General features: G+C 42.9%; 1 protein-coding gene across 2 annotated transcripts in view; it reads right to left on the reverse strand.

Moving 5' to 3' along the window:
• KLHL29 (kelch like family member 29) overlaps positions 1 to 11,169 on the reverse strand; it is a 495,400-nt gene extending 484,231 nt beyond the window's left edge. For both annotated transcript variants that reach the window (XM_081940648.1, XM_081940649.1), the window contains exon 1: positions 10,726 to 11,169. The gene's annotated coding sequence lies outside the window, so the exon portion shown is untranslated. The remainder of the gene's footprint in view (positions 1 to 10,725) is intronic.
• Positions 11,170 to 12,847: the final 1,678 nt, after the last annotated feature.

Raw genomic sequence — 12,847 nt, forward strand, 5'->3', positions numbered from 1 at the left:
TCAAAGGGGGCAGCTACTAGGTCCCACTTGGCTTTATAGTCCATCTGCCAGTTCCTGAGCCACAAAAGTCTACGAGAGGCCACAGAGGTGGCCAAAGCACTTGAACCAAATCTAACTGCGTCTAGGGTCGCATCAGCCGAATACTGACACGCTGCCATTATTTTAGCCAAATCCTGGTGTACGCGCTCCTCCTGGATCGGAATGCGCTCCTGGAGCTGGCGGAGCCACATGACCGTAGTGCGGTTAAAGTACGAGGCAGCAGCCGCTGCCCGCACCGCCCATGCTGAGGCCTTAAAATTTTTACGTAATGTGAGCTCCGCCCTCTTGTCCTCTGCCTTAAGTTTGTCAGCCGCGTCCCCCGAGACTACTGGAGAAGAGGAGACTAAAGCTGCTATGGGCTGATCTATAACTGGAAGCTGAATAGCCTGCACAAAAGACTTTTCCATGTTGTAGGCGCGACGGTCGTTGCTGCCAGGTGGGGAAAAGTTAGAAGGACGGGCCCATTGGCTAGTAGCTACCTCTAAGAAAAGAGGAGGGGCAGGAATCTCCTCATTGGTGGCCGTCGCTGAGAACATGACCATGTCCGGATCCGTGGGCGGTGGGACCGTGGGGTCCCCCGTGCCCACCTTGGTGGTCCTCCTAGCCTTCTTAAGCAATGGTTTGAACATGGCCTGGAGGAAAAGATTGGAAGAGCGAGGCGGCTCAGGAGCCGCATCCTCCTCCTCAGAGAACCCCCAATCATCCCTCCGTGCCTCCCCCCTAGAGGAGACCTCACTCATGAGGGAAGGCGAAGAAGCCCTAGATCTGGACCTACTAAAGGGAGTAACTCGACTGTGGTGATAAGGTCTGTCCCTTTGGGAAATGCCCCTAGAAATGGCTGCAGAAATAAGCCTTTTGAGATTCTCAGGGAGGTTTTCGAGATCCTCCTCATCCCCTTCTGAATCATAGTCTGGTGCCACATAGGCCCTGCTGGATCTCCTACTCCTAACTGGACCTGCAGAGGTACCTTCCAATGGATCCCCCCTATCTTCTTCTCTAATCCCCGGGAAAGCAGAAGGAGAGCGAGGCGCCCCCCGCTCCTGACTCCTATCAGATCTGCATGGGGAAGCAGAGGAAGAGGAAGAGGAAGGGCTGAACCCCCTAGCCACCGGTGGGGGAGGGCAGGATGCCACCGCGTGTGGGGATCTGGATCTGGGCCTAGGATCCCTGGCCTGTCTCTTCTCAGCCCTTTCAATGACCTTCTCTATGGCCCTGGATCGCCTGAGCTCATCCCTTTGCAGAGCTCTCGAAGGCCTGTCCTCAGCTGAAGGCCTAGAAACCCGAGGCCTAACTGGGGGAGTGGGCTCAACCTGATCTTCGCCTGCCTGAGCTGGCGCGGCCTGCTGGGACTCAGTTCTATCTGCCATCCCCACTCACGTGCTCCAGAACGAAGTTTTTGGTAGGAATTGCCCTTCAGCTGGTGAGAATCGCCTGCTCCGGGCCTCCGGTAAAGTTGCAAACAGCACTGCCACGTTTTTCACAGCCTCTCCGTGTTGCAAGCCCCAAACACGTGACTCAAAATGGCCGCCGGCTTCTTTGGGCGGTTCTTTCAAAAGCGCGCCTAAAAATGGCCGCTTACCTCGCCCTTAATTGCTAATGCCTGCAGCTGCAAGCTCGCCTTTCCCAAAAAACTCTCCAAATCACTGCTGGGCTCCTAAGCCACGAGGAGCCTTCCAACACCAAGAAAACGATTCCGCGCTGCTGCCGTGGGCTGTAACCAGCCCGGGAAGCTAGCGGTTTAAATTAGAAGCCGAAAAGCCGCTTTCGCGCCGAAAAGCCCCAGCGCGCTGCGAGCCTCACCAGAAAGTTTTAAAAAAGACAATTTAAAGCACGCAGGATCGCCCGGCACACCCGAGACCCCAGGCACCAGTCCGGAGTGATCCCTTAGGAGAGGGGGAGGAAGCGCCCCCCCCACTGACTATCTCAGCCTCCTGAGGGCAGCCAAACAACAGCCCTGCAAGGCGGACCACTACAAAAAATTTTAACTAAAAAAAAAAAAATCCGAATTCAAAGTGCCAACAACACTAACACTGACTAATAAAACCCAATAAAACTCTCTTACTAGGAACCAAACCTGTGTCTTGGACCTTGACTGAGAGGAAACTGGGAACCAACGGGAGAAGGCGAAGGTTAAGAAGTTTTCTCTCAGTCAAATGGACCAATCAGGCTGTGTTAACCCTGCTGTGACCCCTCCCTCCACTCTACTGGAAAAAAGTATGTTTATATACTGCCACCAGAAAGAGGCAAATATTAATTTGAAAGTCTTTCTATATTTTAAGCAGCTCCATGCAATTTAGAGTAACAAATGTCTGGTGTGTGTCTGTGTGTGTAATGAAAAGAGAAATAAAAGAAAAACTTACTTTCTGGAAGTCCCTTAAAAACTGGTTTTATTGTTAGGTTTGGGGTTCTCAGCAAACAGGTGAGATCTCCTCGCTAATCTAATCTCTACTGTGCCACATATTTTTCTAACTTTTTAATAATGATGGGGGTTTTGTTTATTGTTTTATATCTTCGTGTATGCCGTCCAGATGCACTTTCATTTGAGATGGGCAGCTATATAAATTTGATATATAAATAAAAAGAGAAAGCTAAAAATTCAATAAGAACAAAAGTAGAAGCAAATAGAAAAAAAGAGATATAAAAATATATAAAGATGTGGCTTCTTTTCTTCACAGCAGTTAAAACTACAATTATATTTTAACCTCTCTCTCTCTAATGCACTTCAACAAGCTTTGAGATTCTCACAAACCTGTGGGTAGATCTCCCTCTTGTGTACAGATGGGACTGTTTTGGTTACATAAAGATTTCATTTTTACTTTATTTTTATTTTTTGGAAAAATTACTATTAGGAGAAAAAGGGACCACATCAAAACATGTTGGTTTTAGCTACAGTTCATCATGTGCATTTCTATCCCAGTGTGACAGATCTGCAAAAAAGTAGGACAGAGAAGAGCAGCCTAGTCTATTTAGTCAGATACTCAGACTGAGGCAGGAATATGTTCAACATTGATATTCTCTCCTAAGCGATTATTTTAAATTTGTGGATTTGAAAAACAAGTGTTATTTCTATTACACTGTTCAAAGCAGTTACGCTATGCTTCTAAGCAGCCTCCCTTCAAAACCAAGATCTGCTTAGCCTTCTTAATACTCTTCAACCACTACAGCTCAGAGTCTAAAGCTATCTTTCCCCAGTCCCTAATTAGACAACCATAATGAAATCTGTTTTCCAATTTAGCACTTTAATATATTCCAAAGCACAATGCTCTTGTAATGGATTTTAACACATTCTTACAGCTCAGAGAAAATAATAGATATGGATGACCATGAAACACAAATGAACAAGCTGATGTCTTCTCAGAAGCATTTACAATCAGCCCATGCTTCAAACCAACTCTTTAGCAGGACTGTTTTAATATTTATATAGCTATTAATGCACGGGTAGACGTCAGCCCCTATAGTTCTATTTTAAATAAAATGCATTTTGAAAGCATTTCAAAGCAAATCACAATATCTTAAGCAGGTTTTTTAAGGTACGAAACCAGGCAAAACCAGTAAGCTGTTAACTCATTTTTCAGCTGCCCTATTATTATTTAGAAAATAAATCATATTTTTAATAATCACTTTTAACCGTATACCATATTCACCTTAATTTCTTAATTTTGATACATTGCAATCATGACAGGTATCAATTTGTTCTTATAATTAACATTATATACTAAAATAAAATCTAAGTAACAGGAAGTAAGAAGAAAAAATAGACAGTTTTAATTCAGAAAAATGAAGAATAGTTAATGCTACATACAGCAATACCATTGAGGAACTGGATACTGTATTCCACTATATCTTCTTCCCCAAGTTATGTACCCTGAAAGCTAAAAATTGACTGCTGTCATAAGATATACAGATCAGATCCTATCAAAGATCTCAATTTAAAAAAAAATGACACAGTGGTAGCCTAAGCTAACCAAGGAATCCAAAGGATAACAGCAAAATCAAGTAAAAGTAGGAAGCCATGATAAGTTCTTGTTAGATTATTTGATTACTTTCCCACATGTTTTTATTCCAGCAATGTCAAACTGAATATCTGAATTACAAGTTAATTATGATCCCTATAACGTTCCCCCCATGTGGGCTATTATTATTAAAGGAAAAAATGATAGGTGGTAACACAGGAGCTATTTCTTGTTGGGGTTTACACTGACTTTCCCACAAAAGAATAGTTTGGGGATACTGATGTTTTCACAGAGTATCTCTCACATTTTTGTCAACACAAATGATATTAAATGTTGGAAGCTCCAAACAAGATTAAGAGAAAGAGAAATTAGGTAGGTTGTAAGTGGTTGTGGAAATGGGCTGAAGTATACATTACTAGCACTTCATAAAATATTGTGGCATAATACTGCAACAGCAGTGGTCTTTATTTTCTATTGAGAAAGAAGGGAGGGAGGGAGGGAGGGAGGGTGGAGGGAAGAAAGGCCAGAGGCTTTTGGATTCCATCTGAGGGCTACAGATTAGAAAATAAAATGGGAATTTTGATTTTTTTTATTGGAAATGCCTGTCTTCTAATATAATCATATAAGAATTGATATGAGCAAATTCCGTTTTATCTATCCTGATTTGTTAAAAAGTATATGATGAAATTTAATGTTAGGTTAACTTGGTTAACTTAACCAAGATAACAAAATGCAGAATATCAGAATAACATCAGCAGTTATTCAGTCAGCCCTTGAACCACCAGCCAAATTCCAAGATGAATCTCACAGGGAATACCAGCAATCTTCTTTATTTATTTTTATTTATTATTCACACTTATAGACCGCCCCCTCTCCCGGAGAGGTGAAGTGCCTTGAAACCTTCTGCACCAGTGCCCCCCAAAATAGAATAAACTGCCGCAATGACTTGGGTTGGCTATTTTCCTAAAAACTAACATCTCCTACTTTCAACATTGTTGTGACCAATAGGATAGATTCTATGGCAACAGTTGGGGTATTTTATAACACTGCTCACCTAGTTCTATTGTTCCTGAACTGGGGAAATATTCATCCCTGGATAACATTCCATGAGCTCTCCAAATATCTCCTGGAAATCCACTAGACAAGATGGATTTAAAGAAATAACTCCCAAAGTTACTATCTTCTTTGTCACACATTTTCATCTAAACTAGCCTATTCATATATAATGATCAAGTGAATAAATACATCCAGATTAAAGATGCTACCATCAATTAAGCTTGGGGACACAGCTCTGCCTTTCCTATTCTTACCATTGCCTTTTCCAGTCATTCCAAAGATATCTTTATTTTTAAGGGCTCTTTTGACTTAAAAGCCAGCCCACCCAGTCCATCAGTAATAGTTTTCACTATGTTGATCTTGCAAAGATGGCAACTTCTGAATCCAGACCAATTGACAAGCATATTATTTTTGCATTAGGTATATATCATATTGAACTCACAGTAAACTAGATGGAAATTATTTAAACTAACATTGAGGAAGACTGTTTTACTATGGTTAGAAAATAGGGTTCAGGGCTATCCAAGCTGATTCCATAAGCATCCTTGCAAAATTTGAAAAGACTATTTAAGCTTTGACATATTTATATCCATATTTCCCATATGTGTATACTAAAAGCTTTTTCACCATAAAAAAAATCAAATAAAAAGTAACTTTGGAAAGCGGTGGACCGAGTGATAAAATTTATATTTAACTGATGGACCAATTTACGGTGCTTTAGTGGTGAACATGCTAGCCTAGAAACCAGAAGACTGTGAGTTCTAGTCCTCCCTTTGACATGAAAGCCGACTAGGTGACTTTGGGTCAGAATTCTCTCTCAGCCCAACCCACCTCACAGTTGTTCTTATGGGGAAGAAAGGAAACAGAAATGTCAGGTATGTTTGATGCTTTGAATTATATATTAAAAAGATGGGATAAAATCATATTATTCTAAGAACAAATTAGAAGTAAAGTTTAAAGAATACTTTACACTAACTCTGTATCATGCAAATTATCCATCTACTCTTCAGTTCTTCCAAAATGGATGCTTTCTTTTCAGCATCCTTTGAAACACTCATCTTAGTGCATAAGCCTCGATATCTGGAAGGAAAAGGCAACCTTATTGTGAGGGTTTCATCATGTCATGCCTTTTGGATGCACGGTAAAACAGCCAATCATTTCTCATCCAATAATCTTAAATTTAAATGTAATGTGCATTTCTTGACGGTACAAATCTGATCAATACATGTTAATTTATAACTCAACATTTTACAACATCAAGTAGGGCACATTTTTTAGGTAACACGAATTTCATACTTTAGAAAAGATTCCATAATTCTCATGATTGATATTCTATTGCTGCCTCTGTAGATTGACAGTAGGAATGTCCATTGCTCCTTTATATTCTGCCCCCAACTGGCCTTTGCTATATTATCTCTCTGACTTAATTAACTACTCTGCCTGGCTTGACTCATCTCCGTCACTGCATAAGGACATAACAATCCTGCCTAAGCTATGTGTTCAGTCAGGGAAACAGACTCTGAAAGCTCAAAGTTTCTAACAACATCACTTGGCACTTAGCCTGGACAAATCTATTTTGATAAAATGAAAAATGTAAATCAGTGATCATGTTGCACAGGGTGCTCATTGATAACACCATAGCATTGTTTTCCCCAAAACTATTAATATTGGTTTAAATCTATGTTAATAAATTATAATTATTTTTTAAACAGAAGTAACATTTTAAAAAAAATATGGGGGGACCTCATTTTCTATGGTGTTAATGTTTCTACACATTTGGCACCAACATTTGCAACTATTATATAAAAAAAATATTTCACACAGTTCTATTTTTATCTCTTCATTTTAAAAAAGTTTTTTAAAAACATATAATAAATTATTTCTTTCATATTCAGATCAAGATATCATAATTCAAATTCAGAGTATTTTACATTATCACCCATTAATAAGTCAGATATAGACCTTTACAGAGTTGCATTCTTTTGCATTGTAAGTAGATCATGAGAGAGGTTATTTCCAATCCTCTTGCTTCCTTTAAATAGTAAAGTTGCAGCAGAATCCAACAGGCTATTCTTCCTCCATAAAATATTGTCTAAGTACAGAGATTATTTTGATATTTAGATTTTAAAGATCCTTTATGAAACACCAATAAAACTGCAACCAAATTTTGGACATCTTAATAAAAGTGAAAGTTAGTTCCTGATAAATTATTTATCTGGAACTATATTACATTTTAAAATATATGCAATTAGTGTATCTTTTAAAAAGTTTTGTGTACATTTATACATTAACGTAGGAAAGAAAAAAACATGGCCTTAATTTCAAGAATATTTGTCCTAAAATAGTTAAATATAAAGGGAATAGGGAAATGGAGAGAATACAGTAAACAAGACTGAAATGAAAATGATCACACATAAGCAAAAAGCAAAGATATGTGCTACAGATCAAGGTGCAAGCAAATTATAGCATATATAACATTAATAATTACAATACATAATACAAAATTACAGAACTACTGCCCTGTAAGCAGATGTCCGTGAATAGATGACAATAATGCTCTTGAGCTGTACATAGCAGGGAACTTTCTCTCCCTATGATTTCTTCAATATATACTTGAAAAAACAGGGTGAGATAGCACCATTAGCATTTTCATGTTGCTAAACACACAAAAACAATGATTCTTAATTTTTAAAAGGATAAAAAATGGTTCCGTATCTATTTCCCTGTAGCGTACAACTAGAATCACTTTCAGTTTTTTTCCATTAACATTACTTTCATGTGTGTATTATTTACTTGGAAATGCCATTGCCTGGATTATGCAGAAAATCTTGGGGTAGGGGGCTGGACTAGATGACCTTTTTTCCTTCAATCCTTCTGTACTACATTTGAGAAAGAATTCAGCAACAGGAGAAAGCTCTTTATGCTAAGCAAGGTTTTTCCATAAAATCAATTTTACATGCATTGAACATCTAAAGTTTGGATACCATACATTAGAAACACAGTTCAAAGAAACAAAGAATTTGAATTCTATCCCCCTTTACCACTACTTGTTCAGGTGAAAACCAGCTAACATTGCTCTAATTGTAGTCATGACAACCATAAAATATTCTTTTCCGGCAATAATTCCAATTGAACATTTGTTCATGGCTTCTATTGTCAAGAGAAAGCTTTAAAAACTATGAATGTGGCTCTTAAACTATACTACGCTAGATGGTACTGGAAATTTTAGCTCATCTAAAACTTTCAAATGCACTGGTTCTTCCGAAGTACATTATGTTCAGAATCATCCAAGAAGCTATCATATAGAATGTCCAATTTATCTAAAATTATATCAAATGATAATGCAGCTGACAAAACTTCATTTTTTTAAAAAAAAAGTTATAGTAAAATTGCCATATTTTAAATTTATTATGTTGGTTTCAATACTTAACTACTACATCTTTTAAAGATATTCATTCCAAAGAAACACACTGCTTATAATGGAGGGGGACCTTTTCACAAAACATTGTTCTAACTACTGTACTGATTATTAATTTTCTTTTATAGAAGCCAATATATTAATGCCATACTTCATTGCAAGCTGGGAAAAACTCTCCCAGAGACAACCACGATGAGGGGGAGGCTCTTTATTGAAGAATAAAACCTTGCTTCTCATGCAAATAAGAACAGGTAACCCACTGTGCATAACTAAAGTTTCAAACAGCAGAATATCAATAAAATATGATTATATATCACTTTATAAAGTAAATGCTATTGCTAGTTTAATCCCATCATAATACAGAGCTACTGCTGATTTATTGAAAGGGATTAAAAGAACACTGCATTTTTTTAAATAAAATAAAAAGTCATACTACTGAAGGGGACTTAAAACTTTCAGCTCTTTGCTTAATTTGAAGAGACAGCTATGTGATACCTGCAGTCTTAAAGGCATACAGTAAGAGCCTGTTTTAGTAAACTCTCAAAAATAAACTCTCTGGCGAGCAATAAGTCAAAGAAGGATAGAAAAAATTAGCTTAAAAATCATGTAGTAATAGAATAACATTTACAGTATTAAATATTGCACAATTTCACAAGTTATCTCTACATTAAATATGTCAGTAAGGATTGTTTGCATTTGTTTAGATTACAATACATATTTTTAATCAAAGAAGAGAAGAACAAGAGGTTATGCTTTCATAACACACTGGTGGGATAATACAGAAAATAGATAAGAACCATACCAGACCCTGATTTCTTTAAACAGTAAAATGTTAATGGCTCCCCATGAAGAGAACAAGAACACACGTAGTCTTCACACTATTAACAAAGTTCCATAAAAAAGGTGTATATGTGAGATGGAGAGAGCTGATCCATAGATACAACTTCTGCCAACAGAGACACAGTACCTCTGAGTCCAGACCTATCTACTTTCAAGTGAGACTCCTCAAATTTGACAGAATTTATTGAAAATCATATCAAAGACACCACACTTTGGGATTCGTTTTCAACAGTAAAAAGTGGGTTTCAAGTGTTACAAATATATAACAATCGCCTCAAGCGTTTTCTGGACACACCTTCAACCTGGCACTGTTTACATGCTGGCAGACACCAGATACAACAAAAGGAATTCAGTCCCTGCCCTAAAAACATCTAAGACACTTTAAGGAAGTAGGATTTGAGGAGGAGGGGATAAGATTAAGACCATGGGAGGGAAGCCAGGTCAAAAGGGAGAATAGGCAACTAAGGCTAATACCTGGAAGTTACCAGACTGGGGTTTTATTTTATCTTTTTGAGTGCATTTAAACAAAACCATCTTTTAAAAGATCCATGGAAAGTGACCGATGGGCACCAAGAGAGACTTTCTCCAGAATCAATTCTGAGGTGGGAGCTTGTCATTTTGTATTCCTTTCAAGATAGCTTTAATTAAAGATAGCCTCTGCCTTGTGGTGATGATGGATGATTTTGCAGTGGTTATGTGGTGTGCGTTTCTCTCCCCCCCCCCTTTTAATAAGCCATCTACAAAACGGGAGCCTTTTTAAAACACACACGTAGGGCCGACCAACAAGATGAAGCCCCTGGTGTCATTTACCTCCTCGATGCAGAGGAGAAAGTCAACCACCTTTTTATACATCGCGCGGGGTGAGACGGCGTCTCCAACCCGCACCGGGAGGGAAGTTAAAAAGGTCTGGTACAGAGAGAGAGAGCACGGCAAAGAAGGTGGCCGGGAAGAGAAATGGGGTGGCCGCCTCGGGGAAGGAAAGCTTGATGTCGCCTCCCGAGCAGATTTCCCTTCTTCTCCTACATCCCCCCCACCCACCCACCCCGCGTCAACTTAGCCCGAAACCCTACCTCAGAGCACCCCCACGCTACCGCTCCTGGTCTTGCACATCACCCAAAACACCCAAGCAGGAAGTTTTCCCACGCAGGCAGCGAGCGCAGGCGCGGGGGGATTCATGAGCCAGGCGTTCAATCCACTGGAGGCGACTTGACTCTTGGCAAAGCGGCCAGCCTCGGCTACAACAAGCGAGCCACCCCAACGGGGCGCGCAAAAAGTGTGGCAGCGAGACTCGCCTCGGGCGAGCCAAGCCAAGCCGGCAGCCTCCTCGGGCTCTTCTTCCGCGGGGCCGCCACAAGCCCTCCTCCCCAACACCTTTCGCGACTCTCTCCCATCCACCCGCCGCACACCTTCCGTCCTTACCTTTCGCCCACAGGGCGGGCGAGCAGCGGCGCGGGAAGGGGGCGACACACTCGCGCAAGTGTGCGTGTCCTTGTCGGGCGAAAAGCGGTTTCCTTCCCCCCCCCCCGCCACCTTCTTCAGGCTGGCGGAGAAGGAGGATGCACAGAAACAGCAGGGGGAGGAGGAGGAGGAGGAGGCGAAGGAGGCGGCGGCTTAGGCATTGCAGCCTCTCTTCCCTCCGCCACCGCCACCCCACCGCCGCCAACCCCCCCGCACACACAGCTGGGGCTGCTTTCTCTCAACTCCGCGTCGCGACGATGAAGAGGCCGAGGCGGCGGAGCTGCAGGGCGCGGAGCGAGAGGAGCCGCCGCCGCCGCCGCGGGGGCACTTGGGCAGACGGAGGCAGCTGGCGCAGAGTCGATTGCATGCTGCTCCCTTCTGGCTCCGTCCTATTCACATACTGGCCGCTTTAGCTGGGGAGGGAGGCGGCCTCCGCGCCCGGGCGAGGGGCGGGCGAAACCAATCACGGGCGGTGGGCGGGTGGGACGAAGAGGATGGAGGGCGGGACAGGCGGAGAGCTCGGCCCACCCGCCGCTGCCTGTTCTCCGCTGGGCACCCCACCCGCGCGAGGCTCGCCTGGGCCCACCCAGCCCAGCCTCCCCACCACCACCACCAGGGAGGGCTTGGAGCCGACAGTTTGCACCCGAGTGCGAGCAGCGCCGGTGGTTTTCCCGGGGTTGCTGCAAGCAGCTTGCGCTCCTTCTCTCTCTCTCTCTCTCTCTCTCTCTCTGTCTCCCTTCCCGCTTTCTCCTCGGCCTGACTGGCGGACGAGCTGTGCCATCTTTCAGGCGGTAGAGCCTGCGGGCAAAGAGCATGTTCTCGCCCCCCGCAGAGGGTGCGAGGCGAGAGGGGAAAGAGATCGGACGCAGCGCTTCTACCGATAAAGTTACCCCGGTGCAGAGACTGCAATTGGCATGAGGAAAGGGAGCCGGCGAAAGAGCCGTCGGCACTGCCGCCTGCGGGCTCCACTCCAGCCCGGCGCTTGCTCCACCACGAGTGCCGTGGTTCCTTTTATGTATTCCCTGTGAAGGGACAAATGACTGAGGCGAGTGATCACTGAAACCGAACTGCTTTAATAACACAACTATTAAAACAGAACAGAGCCTGCCGATTTGACAGCTATTTATACAGGTGGTTGTCAATCCAGCAACCAATTAGAACACGGCCTTTTCCCGCCAGAACCCTCCTTTAATTTCAACCGATGGCAATTGTCCTCAACCCTCATTGACACTGAAGATACAACACCACTTTCCCCCCAGACTGCGCATGCGTAGTCTGAGAGATAGGCTGGCCAGTCGCCTGCTTCGTTGAGGTCGAAGGGGTTGGCCTGGCGTCTGCGAAGTAAGTGTTGGATTCGCTTCCCGTCCTTCGTGATGACAGCCCGCAGGACTCCCTGGAGAGACTACCCCTGCCTGGTAACGCTGTTTGCCAGGTGAGTTGGCTGTCGAGATGTCTGGCGGGAACGGCGGGCATGAGAGGTTTGGTGGGGTATTAGGCCAGCAGACGGCGCTAGATGTTTCCAGGAGTTGTCTGTGTTCTGTGTCGGTTTGGGCCTCTGGGCCGATAGGTGCGTGCCGGCTACATAGTTGATCTATATGTCGTCTCCACAACCGACCATCAGTGAGTAGGACCCTGTAAGAGCAGGGTCCTGTTACTTCAATTATCTCTCCGGGCATCCATTTTTGAGTGCCTGCAAAATTCTGTGCGAAAACCCAGTCCCCTTTAGCAAACCCTTGATTGCCCAATCTCCTAATCGGGCTATGGGTATTGGCTGCATAATGAAGGTGTATTCTGTCTAGAGTCGTTCGGAGCCGTCGGCCCATCAGAAGCTCCACTGGACTCTTATTATTTAATGGACAGGGGTTGAGTGTTGTAACAATAAGTAATCTGATATTTTGTCCTGTAAGTGCCCATTCCACATTCTTTCTAATGCCTTCTTTGCAGAGCGGACCACTCATTCTGCTCTGCTATTTACTGGCAGGATAGAATGGTGACGTACGGGCTTGACGCACCCCAAGGGAGGCCAAGAATGTTTGGAAACTCAGCTGTCCATTGCGGACCATTGTCTGAAACCACTACGTCG

This window comes from Natrix helvetica (genome assembly GCF_964273705.1).
Source record: "Natrix helvetica genome assembly, chromosome: 2".
NCBI lineage: Eukaryota > Metazoa > Chordata > Lepidosauria > Squamata > Natricidae > Natrix > Natrix helvetica.